A 16739-nucleotide genomic window follows, 5' to 3' on the forward strand; every position below is an offset into this window, starting at 1 on the left:
GGCAACGGTAAATACATGAGAAATTTGAGACTGTTTTCTTGGGGGAAGGGAGAGGGAAAATGCCATTAAATAGAGGCTCTCACCTCCCTGTGCTTGCCCTTCTCTCCCCCAAACAGCCTTCAGCAACCTCCAGAAATGCAACCTACTCTTAAGAAAGTAAACCTAAAAGTGTCATTTCAGCTTGTCCTTTCCTTTTCCATCGCATCCTGACACCACTATTTTTTCCAGTCCTGTTTCCCTCTCTCATCCAGCGCAGCTCCTCTGCTTGACCATGAAACGTTACAAGCAGCCTCAATCTTCCTGATTGTGGGTGAAGATAGAAGAGATTAGCTCAAATACAGTGTCACATCCCCAACCTGAATGCTGTCCTAACAGTACGAGGTACTTAAATGACCTTGGTTGTCATTGTCTTTTACCTGGGCTGTTCACATTAATTCTCAGTGCCTGCAAAGCACCTCCAGAAACTCACAAGGGAGGCAGAAAGACCTGTTGGAGATGGTTCAGTGAAGTTTTTCCTCATCCTTGCAAAGGCCTTGTATCCTCTGACCCTTTTACTTCCAGCTTCCCCAAATCTTCAGTAGTGTGTTTGAACAACCAGATGTGGCCCTCTCCAGTCCCCTAGTATGGATTAGGAGGGAAGGTACCTGACCTGCGTCCCAACGTTTTGCCATATTTGACTGAGGGGCTCACAGAACCTAAGCTTATCGGGAGATCTACACATTCAGAAACATTTAACTGTTCTGAGTTCAGAGTCACAATCTTAAGACATAGTTTATTTGTTTATTAAACAGCATTATGATGTCCTGGGAAACTTTTAAAGTTGCTTATATCCTATGAAGTGACATCACTGAAATGAAACAGTGGGTCACAGTGTCACAGCTGGAAACCTTGAATCCATCATAACAAGATCTCCAAGTTTCCAATTCAAAAGCTCTGGAGTGCTAAAGAATTTTTCCTCCTAACGGTATTTAGTTTAGGGTTCTGCTTTCCCTGGTTCATTGTGAATAGGATTTGATGTCCATTGAGGCAGAGAACGAGGCCGTGCAGACAAGTGCATGGAAGAATATAGAAACATAGAGACACATATACATTATGTTTCTTATACAGAAACATGTTCAGCTTTCTCCTGTTTTACCAATGGATTTCAACATTCTTGCATGTTTATGAGGTTACAAACAAGAAAAGTGGTAGAAGAATGATGCTGAAGTAATTTGGATAGACCTAGGGACTCAAGCCTTCAGGTTTTCCAGAAAATAGGTAAACTCAGACAACGGTGCATGCACTTCAGAAATGCCATTTCCTGTGAGTGCTTCTGGATGAGGTCATCTGCAGGGAAGGAAGTTTAGTCTGTCTAGCATGAGTTGTCTAAATATTCTCTTCTGTACTGAGACTGCTAATGGGGACAATGATTCTGTTAATAGAACTATCATCTAGCTGATGTGGAAGCCCAAATCCAGCAGCAGTTTTAATCCCATGCCTTGAAGGTACAAAATCCCATGTCTCTTGCCAATCACAAAATGGTCAGGTTTCCCTCAATCCCTTCAACTAACTACAGTTCACTTCTGCGATTAATATTATCTTGAAACTCTACACATGCATCTGTAGAGGGGAAAAAAGTAAACATGGGTTTCACACAAAAGAAGTTATGGAAAGATGACAAAGATGCACAGCAGAGTATTTCTTACATGGATTAATGGGCCAGCTAGGATTAATCAGCCTAACCAGAGAGATTGTTAAACACTGTTAAACCACAAAAACTACCTGTGAAATTTTAGTGTGATCTGGAGGAAGAAAAGTTAAGCAATGAGTATTCTTGCCCTTGCATATAAAATAAAAATAATTATTTCTTAAAAGCCACAAGAAGAATTATTTTAGTGCCAACTGTAGCTGCAAGGAGAACAAGGAATAACGTAATACAATCTCAAGTAAATCTGATACAGTCAGATATCCATATACTGTAGCCACTTGTTATTTTTCAGACCTACAGGCTATGTCCCAGGGAAACAAAGAGAAGAGGGAGATGGTGGGAATTGAAAGTGTCCTTCAAAGAAGGAAAATGGACATGAAGCAGTCAAGTGAGTCACTAGAAACAGAGAAACTGAGACAGAAAACAGTGATCTCTTTCCTCTCAGCATTATGTATCTGAAATCCTGGCACCAGGACTCACTATGTACTGGCAGAGAATTCTGCCTATAGAAAACTCCAGCGGGAAAAATAGTTAAACACTCCATTTCCCAATACATTAGGGTAAAATTAATATCAAAAGATAATTTTATTTCTTGAAAAATGAGGAAGATGACTTTATCCTTCAATTCAGTACAACCCTGAATCAATAATAAAAGTAATAATAATAGAATAAAAAAGAGAAAAAAATATGAAGCCCTCTCTGCATAGTTCTGAAAGAAAATTTCTTCAAGAACTGCACGGCATTTTACCTCTCTAAAAGCTATCAAGAGGATATGAAATAAAATCTCTTCCCAGCAATTTACACTGTTTTGCATAAGACATTTAAAGAGAAACAAACAAGTTGTATGGGATATTGATGAGCCCCCAAACAATCTCTCTTTTCATCAGGATCCAAACTGGGTTTCAAAAGCTACTAGGGACATGCCTAGCTATTTCTGTTCTTCAGCAATACAGTCATGGAAAGTTTTCCATGTACCACAGCAAGGCCACAGAGCAAACAGTTTATCACTGTAGTGTCTGAGCTTGCGCAATAAAAAACAAACAGGGAGAAATATATGACAAAACCTTGAAAGCCGAATTTTGGACTCCAATTACCTGTTCAGATACTCTTTTGAATGGGTTGTGTGGACTAATAAATTTGCTTAGAGAACAAGAACAAATCTACTTTGTCTGGACTCTAATCTTGGTTTTATAGCAAATTGTTATCAGTGCTTTTTCCCTGGAATTTAGTTTCTCTGCACAGATTTAAAAAGAATAAGTCTTTTTCTATTCCTTTGAGGCAATAGCACATTATATAGCTGCTCCTGGATGGTTTTTTTTCCCATATTTGGGGTGAAAGGCAACTGGCTTGATTCTCAGCTACGTTATGGTTTCCTTCAGCTCTCTGGCAAGAAGACCCTGCAGAACACCAACAGAAGGCCCCTGCCAACAGCACTGAACTGCCATTGAGGTGCTTCGGTATTTTGTTCCTTTCCTCTTCTCCTGTGCCCCCTGCCCTAGGGCACAAGCATGCGATATAGCAGCCCCTTGAGGTGCTCCAGGCTGCCTGGTGAGAAGTTACAGGCCAAACAGATTTTGGTAGAAAACCACTGTACCTCATGCCCTATGTCTCTAGTAGCTGGCAGAGGGGAGCTCAGAGTAGATAACAGGCAGACACTGATGGGGCTTCTTGTGGCTCAGAGACATTTCCCAGTGGGATCAGCAGGCAGCTGTGTTAAAAAGCAAATGAGCAATGTCAAGCTCAGTGGTTCCTGCTGTGCTGTGTCTTACAGCTGAGGACCTACAAAGCTCACAATTGCCCGCTGGTATACCTTGGCTGGTCAGATGCCAGTGTGGGAACAACAACATTGCTTAAGAGATATGGGTTTTACTGTCCCAGGACATAATGATTTTAAAGCATAAAGAACAGTAAGAATCAGGACATGGGGTTTCTCTAATTTTAATAAGTCCAGTACAAATCCAGAGGAGAAATCACAGAAAACAGTGCTGACTTGTCCCACTTTCTTATCTTATCCATCTTAAAGATCTATGGAATCAAGAGGACCAATGGCCTCCGGTTTTCATGCATCTCATTAAAGTCTTTCTATTTCTTCCCCTTCTTTTACTTCCTAAGACAACTTACCAAAGTTCTTTGGGAAGGTCCACTTTACCATTTTGCGACCACGTTATCACAGATGTAAGACTTCTCCAAAAAAACAGATGTGCCAAGCCAGCCCGAGGATGCTGAGCTGAATGGAAAGTACACACTGATCAAATATTTACTATTGCTGCTGGGGAGGGAGCTGCGAGGTGGTGTTTCCATGACATTTTGTTCCTGTAAAGCCAAGAACTGTTCTGTAAACTTTGAATGTCATTTGTAATTGTTAATCTCACATGAGAAGCAAGTGGAGAGATTCAGAAAGGTTGAGATTACTTATTCTAAGGGAATCAAGCATAAATAATACTTACTAGTGACTGTCATTAACAAATCAATCCTCATGATGACTGCAAGAAGTAACTGATCATAACAAAAGAATTTACAGCATAAGAGCAGGGTGACATGGAGACTCAGTGTAAGGTTATCTTGCTCTGTTTCATTATAATAGGTGCGTGTGCTTAGCTGAAAGTTTATTTTAAAAAGAATATTCATATTCCAAAAATCTGCTAAGAATATTAGTCTGTAAATCCTAGGTGTTTCCATATCATCCATTAGCCAGAGCTCCCAGAACACTCTATAATTAATCAGTGCATTAAATAGTTTTTACTACCTCCAGCCTGCATCAGGTCATTTCTCATCATCCCTTTCGAAAGCCGCTGTTAGAGACATAGCCTGAGGTATAGGCTGGTTGGACCTGCATAAAGAGCAAACAGGGACAAGAAATGTGAAATATATGCCATGTTCAAGGCAACAGTGGTGAGATTCAAAATACAGATAAAATGTTCAGTGCAAGAGATTAAAATAATTCCAGCAGCAGATTTTTCTGGCAGAATGAAGTCCAATTTATTTCTTTTCAAAAATGTATGCACAGCCTCCTTCTGAAGCAGCTGCCTTCACTCTCTTTTCTATTCCTTTGTACCCCTTATGGGATGCAGTAGACATATACACACACCTTCTTTATCAGGCATCACAGAATACCTCAATTCTATCTAGTTCTTCTCGCTGGGAAAATTGCAAGACTGCTACCTATCCTACATTTATTTATATTTTGTCTGATGCAGTTTGGGATTGTGCCAAGTCATTTAAAACAATACCAAGAGCTGTCATGGACAAGAACACAGTGCATTCAGTAAATGCAGGTCTTGTGTAATTGAATGACAGTGTGATTTTACTAAAGGGGTAGATCTATTATGGAAGGGGAACCCTCCACCCCCTGCCCCTACCCCTAAAACCTTTCTCCCAAAAGAAAAAACACACATGACAAAGAAAAAAATGTTCTGCACAGAGCCTAGTAAGTTGCACCTGCAGTGCAACTACAGCTACAGGTTAAACTGTGCTTAGTTTTGTGGTAAATGGAGATTTCACTTATCCTTTTATACATTAATTTATACACAACCTATATTTCATTATCACAAGCATCACAAGTGTTATAACACAGAAAAGAAAGTCAGGATTGTTGGGATGGCTTTATACAACTGTTTCTACTCTGTCTCTGCAGAGATGCATAATGTATCAGAGTGGGCAAAGTACTTTTAAAATTGCTGCTAACAAAGCGCAAGTCCTACACTGTGATTTACCTGAGTCTGAGCCTCCTCCAGAAGAACTTCAAAACTGAGAAATTACATAAAATTGTTTTCATTCTGCAGAATGGGAGATAGCAACCAGACTAATACAAGAGAAAGATTTTAGATCACAACTTAATTGTAGATGCTGCCTACTTGTCACAGCAGCCCAGCCCACCTACAGCTAGTGAACATCATCAAGTTGTTTTAGAAGAGCACATGTACCCCATCATTTTATTCCAGTAAGAGTAAAAAAGTACAAAGTGAAAAAAGAGTAGATACAATGAAGTATTCTCTTGTATTAACCTAACCATAGGGCACCCGTTTTACTTGAACATTTTCCAGACAAGCCTATATATTCATCCAAACTCATGCATATAAATAAATTTAGCTGTTTTCACTAACATCTGATTTAAATGTGACCATTAACTTCTGGAGGCCACTTTAAAAAGCAGACTAGAAAATCCCTTGTTGTTGTTGTTGTTATGTTTAAAGACTCTTCCCTCTGGGAATTTGCTGTGGTCTGAACTCTTCATCACAAACTCACAATACTACATTTGCTGTAAAAACAAGAAGACTGTGCCTTCTCCATTTAATTTTCAAGAACTGTGTTTTATGATGTTTTAATTAATCTCCTTTTAGCTTAACAATTTAACAACTAATTTGAACATGTTTTCATTGCTTTGTTACCACAAGTTCAAAGTCCAAGCAGCTGGTCATTGCTACATGAGCCTAGATGCTCATTACATATCCCTAGATGGATTCATTTCTGGATGTATCATGCAATGACCTCTTTTTCTTTCTTAAGAGGCTCCTGTAACACACAGATCCTTAAATTTTAACAAGCATTGAAAGGCTAGAAATTGCTCTATCTGCATCATAAGATCCTGGAACTCCAAATAAAATAAAAGCAATTCAGACTCTACCATGCAATAAAAACCAATTGTTTCAAAACCAATGGTGAGACAGCTTTAATACTTTCAAGGGTTGACTTAAGTTGTAAAACTTACAGTGGTAACAAGGCTGTAAGATTGCCCAGTATTCATAGCATTGGCAAAGCTCAAGAACAGACGGGAAAGAGAAGCTAGCATTTCAGATAAGAGTGAGAAACATAAAGCAACAAATCCAACTGCACAATCTGGTAGCAGAATAACTGAAGGGCGAGAGGAAGCCTTCCACTTTTTTAGTATCCCAAGAATCAGAAGTATTTTGGCAGATGCTTGAGACAGGAAACAAATAAGTTTTATTTGAGGCCTCAAACATTATTTATAAAAATGTCAGCTTATAGTAATCTTCCATGAAAACCTCATACTATCGCAGCTGTAAATGTATATTTTAAGACAAGACTTTGGCGTATCAGAGTTGCCTAACATATCTACGTCACTATCTGTCTCTCATATGTATGTATATCTATAAATGTGTATGTACATGTATATGCATCTATAAAGCATTTTTTTTTTCTTTTAAAATATATTACTAGTAAGTCAAAACATCCTCCTGATTGCACTAAATTGTTTGGTTTAAACATTGATCTCTAGAGCACTGACAAACATTATTTCTGTGGTTTTGGGAGAGCTGCAAATATTTGCATTTCAAAAATCCCATATTGCAAAAAAGCAATGTTTCAGCAGCTAAGCACACGGCCATTCTCTGAGCGTGATTCACTTTAGCTGAGCCCCCAAAGAAGCAGAGCTGGTGGATGGCTGCCAGCAGCAACATATTCTGGAAAGGTTAAAAACAAGCCCTGAAAACAAAAATAGGTGCTGTTCAAAACAAGTTGTGCACCAGCAAGAGCAACATGAAAGACTGGCACTCAGTGTTACACTGTCGTCCAGATACAGATTAAGTTTCCTCCCAGCAAACAGGAGCACTCCCTTTAGATGTTCTCAGCCAAAGCAACAAAAACAAATCGGGGCTTGATATAAAGCGTGGTATGGCCTTGGCGATGTGTAATCTCTTTTGGGGACCACATCCCGCGAGTGCCTTGTCCTGTTTGCTCCCACGAGCAGCAGGGGAACAGCGGAGACTGGCCACCTGCACGGTGACCTACAGCTGGCCATGGGAGGAGGCTTCCTTGGCCAACACTAGCCACCTCAGGCACTTGCTGATGCAGGAGGGATTTTGGCAGGACTTTTGCACATCTGAGGGCTGGCTGTTTAACAGCTGTGACTCCCAGCTACCTGCCTCCTTTTGGCCCAGGCGCAGCACAGCTCAGTGCAGCCTCAGCAAACAGCACTTGATATACAGCTGTGCAAGAACACGGCACCTGAAGGTTTTTACCATAAGCCGTATGCCAAGAGACGCGCTACAGAAACCGAGCAGCCATATACGGCACAATCCTGGCCCCAAGCTGCTTTTCTCTCTTAAGTCTCCCACACCTCAAATTGCTGCAGCGTGGCTTCTTCCCGTGCAGACTCCCACATACTTTCTGGTTACACAAGCCTGGGTCTGAGAGCAGGAGCAGATGGACCTGGTAACCCAGTGACCAGTTCGACAATCTGAAATGAAACAAACCAGAAACATAAATAAAAAAAAAAAAAAGAAAAAATAAGAAGCCCCTCAGTAGGTGCTTAACTGTCAGCCCCAGTGCATTTTCACCAGGCACCCCTAAAGCCATGGCAAGGCCTGTTTTCTCCACAGTCCTCAGATGGAGCAAGCCCATTGCTCCCTGTCATCATGGGTGCAGCGGGGGCACCAGCACTGCCATGCCTTTGGAGCACCCCTGGTAGCAGAAGGGCTCCAGGCTGAGATCAGCCTGGGCTGAAGCTGCCTTTGTGTAACCCTTCCTGTCCCAACCTGCCCAGAAAAACAGGTCCTGAAGAGCTTGTTCCTCTGCTCTGTTTTCATATGAGAGGAGAGCTAGTTTTACAAAACAGACTTGACCAGGAAGAATTCGACCCTGCCTGCACAGCACCTGTAGAAAAGTATGGATTACAGAGATGACCAATACTTTCAAGGAAATATTTCCTGCCGTGTTTGTAGGCACTCCCACATCTCACATTTCTGTAAGGAGAGCACCAGCTTTTTCTTGCACTCTAGAACAGCTGGGGCAAAAGGCAAGAGCAAATAACCACTTACAGCACAGCCTTGTTGGTCTCAGGAGTCTTTCAAGTCAGAGCAATACAATGTGATGGAGCTGAAACTTGCCTGCTCTCTCTTGGTCTCTCTGACAAACCATTGCAGCTCCTGCAGCTCACCATCAACAAAATTAAATATTGAAAAAGAAAAATAAACAAACAAACAAATAATGCAAACCTACCTCTGTGCATCCAGTACTAAAAATTTGGTCGGACTGAGGAAGAAACAGGTTTCTCACTACTGAGTAGAAAGTATGACGACCTGTAGAAGAAATAGGTTATTTATATGGTCCTCTGGCAAAATGCCAGTTTGAAACCCGGCTGTAAGCAAGAGTAGGTAAGTAGATGCCCAACTCGCAGGAGTCAAAGCACACAGCACAGTTAAGCTCAGCCAGCCTGATACCTGGCCTTAAGCCAGGCAGTAAAAGTCCCTGCGAGCCCGGCATCCCTTGTTCAATCCCTCCAGGGAACGTCCAAACTAGTGACGACAGCATGGCTACAAGGGACAGGCCAGGAAAGGTTAGCATTGCTCAGTAGAGAAGAATAGCAGCAATTGTATCTTCACCCAGTCAGGCTATTTGTGTGGGCACAGACATTGTGTAACTCTCAGCAAAAATGAATTTGTCCTCCTCAGGACCGCTGTGCGGTGAGGTGAACCTCTGTGCCCGTCTTGGGGTGAATATTGCTGAGAAGGTACAAGTGAATGAGTTCTGCCATGGACTAAAGAATATAAAAAAATGCTTCTGACTGTATCAGGGGAAAGGCAACTCTACTTACATTTTAAACAAGCAGCCAAATGGTCTTTATCTCCCATATGAGAAGCAGACAAGGAAGAACTTGTTTATTTAAACTGCAAAATTTTATAGACGATCTGAAGTTGGGATGAAGCATTTTAACCAGCTGAAGCTGGAGCTGCTCTAGGGCTGGGAAAATACTTTATCTTCCATGTTTGATCTGGGTTGCCCTAAAAGAATGGGAAGGTCTGATTTTGCAATGCATCCAGGCAATCTCGTTTGTGAGTGTCCCAACACCATGAAACAAATTTAATATACAAGTTTTCCTTCCCATTGACCAGTTTTCATTCTCATATATTCATAAACCTAGTTGTCCATTTCCCTTCCAAAGTCAGATTTTGATGAACTAAAATAAAGCCACTCTACATTTTTATGTGCCTCAAAAGATGCTCTCTACTTCCAGCCTATCTCACCTGGACAGATGCATGGCTTATCCCATTCTAAGTCTAGCAAAGTCGCAGGGTGCACATGAGCTAGTGCACATCTTATCTGAGAAACTCTGTTCAAATATTTCACTCATGAACTGTCTGCTCCTAGGGACTGAGGTCTGTCATATGTTTGTATCATCTTACTAAACTATTGCCAGTAATATCTCTGAGATCATTTTTATCATTTGTTCCCTCCATCATATTTGCATACTTTTCTTTCAAGCCTCCTTGTCTTCTCAAACTTGACAGCTTTACGCATAGTTCCAGTGCATGACATCATCAGTAAAGTAAATCATCAGGTGAAGGAAAACCTCACCAATATTATCCATTTTGATCAGAAAGCAAAGTGCTACACGACTTTCTTTTACCCTAACTACAGTAAATATCCGATAATGTTAGGTATTTTCAGCAGCTCTAGAGAAATGCACCATGTTTTTCCTTGAATTTATCAGTAAACATTAAAAAAAGCTCACCAATAAACAGATGAAGTGACTTTTTTTACTCTCTATTCATGTTTTTCTCTTTGACTCCTCTTATTTTCTTATTTTCTGAGTCCATCAAAAAAAAAAAAAAAAAAGAAAAGCCACCTGAAAGTCTTCTCAGACTCTGCCAAGATTTGAGGCTTATATGTTCGAGACATGAATTTAAAATAATCCAGATGTCTCTATCAGTTCCTTTAATTGTATCTACTGAATACATGTGCCTGTCAGCTAGCAATCTTCCTTCCTATGTGTTAGCTGTGGCAGAGATTGGATAAGCCATGTGCCACTTGAGATGGTATAGCTTTACCAGGTAAAAAGAAAACCTGAGAGGGAAAAGCTCCTTACAGTCTTTTATTGCAGGTCCCTTTGTGTATTCATGTTCTCTTCAAAAAGGGCACAGTTGTGTGCAGCAGGGAGAGGAGGCTCATGGCAAAGCCTTTGGTCCCATGGCAAAGCCCTCAGATCCCATCCCTTGCTAAGTGGCCTATCTGAGACAAAAAAAAATCTTTTGCAGTATTTCTCTGTTACCAACACTTGGATTTAAAAATAATTTTATTGTGTGTGTAGCTTGGCGTTCTGTGATTCACCATTACCACCAAAGACTTCAGAAAACATTTTCAGTGCAAGCATTGTGCTTAGGGAGCTTTCCCCTGTGCTGCTGTCTGAGGCAGGAGGTGGTGAGAAGAGTTAGCCTGCTGGGAAAGGATTCCTGTTGAAGTAAACACATGGACAGATGGGCAAGGATTGGGTAAAAACTAAAGAAGACAAAATTGTGAAGCTACTGGAAAAATTGGGGCAAGAAGAAGACACTCTGAGTTTGTACAAAGGAATATAATATAAAGACAATGAAAATGTTAAGGATGCCAGTATACCTACTGATACACTTTCTAGGGTCCAATATTCTTTGCACTGTCTTTACTTCTGACAGCTACTCCTGTCTCTGCCCTCTGGCACTAAACCTGTATATGCTGGGGGTGCTTAAACTCTCACCATAAATGACTCTTAAGCTTCCAGACTAGCCATTTCCTCTGCCCATTCCACAAAACAGATTGTGACTTACCCTAAAACATTCCCCCAAATCCCACACCTACTCATCAAGAAAAACCTGACAGACACTTTTTTTTTTTTTAATTTATATCAACTTTTAAGAAAATATGTTATTCAGAGATGCTGGATTGGTCACCTTGGACACAGAAAGCCCGTGCAGAATTAGGAGGCATGGGGCTGTCTTTTTTGGTGGAGGTTCCTTAGGAGCTAAAAGCATTGAGCATTGAAATATGTTTCTAGCAGTTTTGTAGGAATGATAGTGCAGAAAGGAATGAATAAGCTTTTTTTTTTTTTTTTTTAAGGTTTTGTAAGAATTGGCTGCTTCTGACCATATGTTAAATTACATTAAAAAATGGTGATATTTTTCTCAGTTTATCTTTTTAATTTTCTTTTCACCCATTAAGTTTCAAACATTCTGCTAACTCCATTTTTTAGTACCCAGTCCTTTGGTGACAACTACCTGTGCCCCAGTATAAAAAAAGGAATTGGTCCACAGGGATTCAAGAAGAGGCTTTCTCCCTGCCTCTCCCTCCTCTTACTTCCACCATACCCACACATTTACAAAAAAATACAGTTTTGACTTTTTTTTTTTAATTATTGTTTACTGTCCTGTGGTTGGATGGTGCCATTTCCAAAGTTGTAAGCTGACTTGGCTCATAACCAACATTCCTAATAGTGCTGCTGCACTGGGGAGAAAAGATTCCCCATAAACCACCTACACGCACAAAAATTCCCTTTGGAGAAGAAGCAAAGAACTTAGTTGGGAAAGGATAAAGGTCAAATCCGTAGCACATAATTGCTCAGCAAAACCATTTGAGGTTTTGTGTTATGAAAGTGACAGTACTCTTTTTTTATAATACAATGGTGCACTGATGCTGCTGTAGCTTTAGAGATTATTATTCCTCTTCTTGACTCAGCACTGACAAATGACCCAGAAAGCAACCTCTAAGGGAAAAAGCAAGATCAGTGTTAACTTAATAGTGGATGACAACTATTTGAGCAATCTGAGACACGCAGTGTCCCTGCCACAGGGTTGCCACCAAATGCCATTTCTTGTTACCCCATGACTCACTTAAGAGTCAGCTATGAAAACCATAAAACTCTCTTACTCCTCTCTTACCCCTGAAGCTTGGATCCATTTATAGGGAACTTGGATGATAGAGGAACTAATGTTAAGTGGTTTATATCATCAGACTACTTAAGAAATGTAAACTAATGCTAGCTTCCTCTGTTCAAAGACTTTATGATAAAAGTTTTAAAGTAAACCTTAGTAAAGCTAGAGTTGTTCCATGAACAAGGGGGACTGGGCATACCAGCAGTTTTATGGTTGCTGTGTGTGGGACTTGCAAAGTTAGTGCCCAGTTTCCAAAACATGCTGTATTTCACATCTTGTTCTTCTGCAAAGCAAAAGAAAGGAACAATGATTTTTTGTTGTTGTTGTTGTTGTTGTTGCTTTTTTTGTTCCTTTGGTTGGTTGGTTTCTGAAATGAAGCTGTCAGTGTTTCAACAGAGGATGAAGCACCTGCAGAAATATGGAGATGTGCACAGTATCAGGAAATAATGTTCAGGTTGTTGAATTGCCTGGTGTGGACCTGCTGCTGGATTCTAGGCCATCTCATCCTGAGGGGCACAGCTCTTACCGAAAGCTTGTACATGAAGAAGAAACTTGTATGACTGTCATGCAACTAGTTTTGGGAGGTTAATGAGATCAGATAAACCTCTCTGCAAACAAGAACAGCTGGTGCAAACACTGTCTATAATAAGAAGAGAATAAGGCATGAAACTCACTGAACTGGGGGCTTTAAATGCTCAGGTCCTGCAAATTGCAGTGAACCATGCATGAGAAAAATAGGTAAACACCAAATGGAAGAAATGTTCCTTTTGTCTGGTCTAGTCAAGAGCTGAGACCAAAGTCAACACAAGGACCTCGTTTTAGTCATAAAACCCCTCAGTCTGTCTCAATGGCTTGTTTGTTTTTGTTTTCCTCTTTACTGAGTAATGTTGTTATGTGCAACAAAGAAAGATTTCATGCAGTTTTCTTAAATATTAACTACTTATGATTTGAGGAGAAGTCACTAACCATGGGTTTTGACTAAATAACCTGCGCTATAAGCCAATGAATGACACACGCTCTCTCTTCTGAAAGGACATCACAATTATCTTTTTTATTACTGTGCAGAAAGTCACAGCTCCTTGGTGTGTTGGAAGAATCACTTTATATTCCTACTAAGGGGGGAACTAGAAAATTATGGAAACATGGTATGCTAAAATATAATATAATGGACAAAAATAAATGAAAAAGAAAACACAACACTGAGACCGAGAGTTAATGTCTCTGTGGGGAAAAATAAAAAGTTTGCAGATTGTATGCAGTGTACATTGAAGACAATGAAGCATCATAGGAAGAAGACGAATCTCATCTAAACTTCCTTGGGAAGCAAGAAAATACATTTCAGACAATTCTGACATGAAAGTCAGGAGAAGACACTTGAAACTATGAAAAATATTTGTGCTACACCATTTTCTTTACTGTTTTCAAACTGCAGTAAGGATTTCTCCTTTGGGCAGTTCATACAATTCTGCACTTGCGAAACATGAAAGAGCATGATTGAAGTGACCTGTTTTTTTGTTATATTACCACATTTGCAATTGCGTGAGTGGTCAATTAAGGCACCAGTTCAGGGTCCTTTCTCTCCAAATAAGTCCACCTCTGGTGATTCAGACTACAAAGGCTACAGTGAATACAGAGAATTTCTTCCTCCCAGGAGCAGAGCAGCTGTCGTGCTTCCCACTCAGTACTTGCTCCCTGACCCCATTGATGGAGGCGGGCCCAGAGCACGCACAACATTTTTTTATGACCATCATTTTGAGCTTAAAGCCATATGGAAATTAAAACAACCCACCCAGAGTTCCTATAAAGTACACAGGAGTGAGTGGGTGAGTGGGTCCATGGGGAGCTACAGGCCTAGGTAGCCCAGAAACAACTTTGTTGCTCTTTCCTTGGGCTGCATCTTTTGTGCACAGTAAAACTGCCTGAACTTGAAGTAAAATACCTTAAAGACTACAACATTATAGTGGCCAATCATAGCTATATAAATGTAATTAATAAATATTATTTAACTACTACATTCATCATGAACATATTATATAACCACATTATTGCATGCTTGGGTTTTTGCTTACGTCCTTGCTGTTTCAATACCATGACTCAGCAGTAAGTAATTCTTAGCTCCTTTTCCAGATTCTTTGTGGTCTCATTCATTGATGCATGTACAGCAACATAGGGAAAAGACAGCAATGAAACAGCACAGACCCTGCCACCATATGCAGATCTGAAAGCCAAATCTTTGGTCATTTTTGCACCAAGCATCACTCACTGATGGGAACTGTGGTGCTAACTGCTTGGCACTGGTCTCTCTTTAAGGTCTGCCAGAAGTGGAAAACTTTATTATCAGGGACAGATGCTAGAGGAGAACTCAGAGTATCCTGGAAAAATCTCTCCATCTTCTCCTAATGTCAAAATCTAGTGCAATGTTTGAGCTGTGTAACCAGCTCTGTGAGCTATCAGGAATGAAGTGACATGTCTTTCCCAGCCTTTGTATGGACACCAGCAGTAGTGTCTCCATGAGCGAGACCTCTGGATATGATGCACCCTTCCTCACACAGGCTTTGACTCGGACATCCTTACCTGACCAACCCCTGACCAAGTATTACTTCTCCTGAGTCGAGTCCCTGGTGATTAACCCCTTCCCAGACCACCATGCTGACTGGTGAATTTTGCTCCTCCCTCCATGCCCACCAGCTTCACGGTGGGTTGTCACATGCCTGGGCTGGGAGTAAATGGTGCAGAGTGCGCGCAGCTCAGCATGGACACTGGCTTTGCCACCTACAGGAGACGGTGACTTGGATGCCACAGAGTTTGAGAACAGTAGATATAAATCATCCCTGGTTCCCTGATTTTTACTGAAAGATTGAATCATGCCTTCGGGCATTTTTTATTACAAGATTTCCCCAGTGGTGAGCTTATTTAATCAGGCCAATGCACCATGTAATCCCATTTCTTCAGAGCCGTCAGCTGGGTCACTGAGATTCCTCCACAAACTAGCATTTTTGAGAAGATCTGTGTGTGCTTGAGATAGCTATGAAGCTGTACAATCCTAGGTGTCACTGACGACAGGGAGAAATGGACAACAGCTTTCTGGGCATTTTGAGAAGAGACGCCTGTTCTTTTTGGTATGATTGGAACTAATTTAATAAACAAGGCAATTAAAGATAGCTCCCTCCTTTTGGATTGCTTCAGCTTTCACATATTGCTAGACAGCTACCTCATTTTCAGTAAATTTAATGGTATCACACATACCCTAATCCTTCAGGTTTTAAAGTCGCTTAGACAACTGCCTCAGGTATGGAGACTAAAAAAGAATTTCTTGCAACAATGCTCTTCACAGGTTTTAAAACCTGCTTGGTTTCAAGTCATTTACTTGGAGCACATTTTGGACACGTTTCCTCCATCTGCGATGGCTAGACTAAATATTAGGTTGTACACTAACAGGAGCTACAAGTGGAGCACAGGAAAAAAGAGCAGCTGGAGTGACTACTGCTGCTGAGCAGCCATCCAGCTGCACTTGCTGGAGGCTTCTGTAGCCTTCCGCCTGGGGAGCAGCAACCACAACCAAACTAGACTCACTTCCTGCTTACGGAAAAACCTCACAGCAATATTTTCTATGCTTCCCTCATGCCAAAAAACACGAAGACAATAGGAGACCATTTTATATGGCTTTTAAAAATATATATTTGATTGTTAGTGAAAAAAGTCAGAAAATGGCAAATATTGAAACTGAAACTTGAGAAGAGCATCTGGGATTCACAGAGGTTTAAGTCATAGAACCATAGAATCATAGAATCGTAGAATGGTTTGGGGCTGAAGGAACTGTAAAGATCACCTAATTCCAACCCTCCTGCCATGGGCAGGGACACCTCCCACCAGACCAGGTTGCCCAAAGCCCCATCCAGCCTGGCCTTGAACACCTCCAGGGATGGGGCATCCACAGCTTCTCTGGGCAACCTGTTCCAGCACCTCACTACCCTCAAAGTAAATAATTTCTTCCTAATATCTAACCTAAACCTCCCTTCTTTTACATTAAAGCCATTCCCCCTTGTCCTATCACTACACCCCCTGACAAAGGGTCCCTCCCCAGCTTTCCTGTAGGCCCCCTTTAGGCACGGGAAAGCCTCTATAACGTATCTCTGAAGCCTTCTGTTCTCCAGGCTGAACAACTCCTACTCCCTCAGCCTATCTTCGTAAGAGAGGTGCTCCAGCCCCTTGATCTACCTCACAGCCCTCCTCTGGACTAGCTCTAACAGGTTCCTGTCCTTGTGCTGGGGGCCCCAGAGCTGAGCACAGGGCTCCAGAAGGGGCCTCACAAGAGCAGAGCAGAGGGGGAGAATCCCCTTCCGCTCCCTGCTGGCCATGCTGCTTTTGATGCAGCCCATGACACGGCCGGCTTTCTGGGCTGCAAGCGCAGG

General features: G+C 41.3%; 1 long non-coding RNA gene across 1 annotated transcript; it reads right to left on the reverse strand.

Moving 5' to 3' along the window:
- Positions 1-1905: 1905 nt before the first annotated feature.
- LOC310896483 lies at positions 1906-8862 on the reverse strand. The gene is made up of 4 exons (XR_014581535.1): positions 8645-8862; positions 7764-7883; positions 4434-4517; positions 1906-4000 (listed from the first exon to the last, which is right to left on the reverse strand). It is a non-coding gene; the product is annotated as an uncharacterized lncRNA (long non-coding RNA).
- Positions 8863-16739: the final 7877 nt, after the last annotated feature.

This window comes from Anser anser (genome assembly GCF_964211835.1).
Source record: "Anser anser genome assembly, chromosome: 3".
NCBI lineage: Eukaryota > Metazoa > Chordata > Aves > Anseriformes > Anatidae > Anser > Anser anser.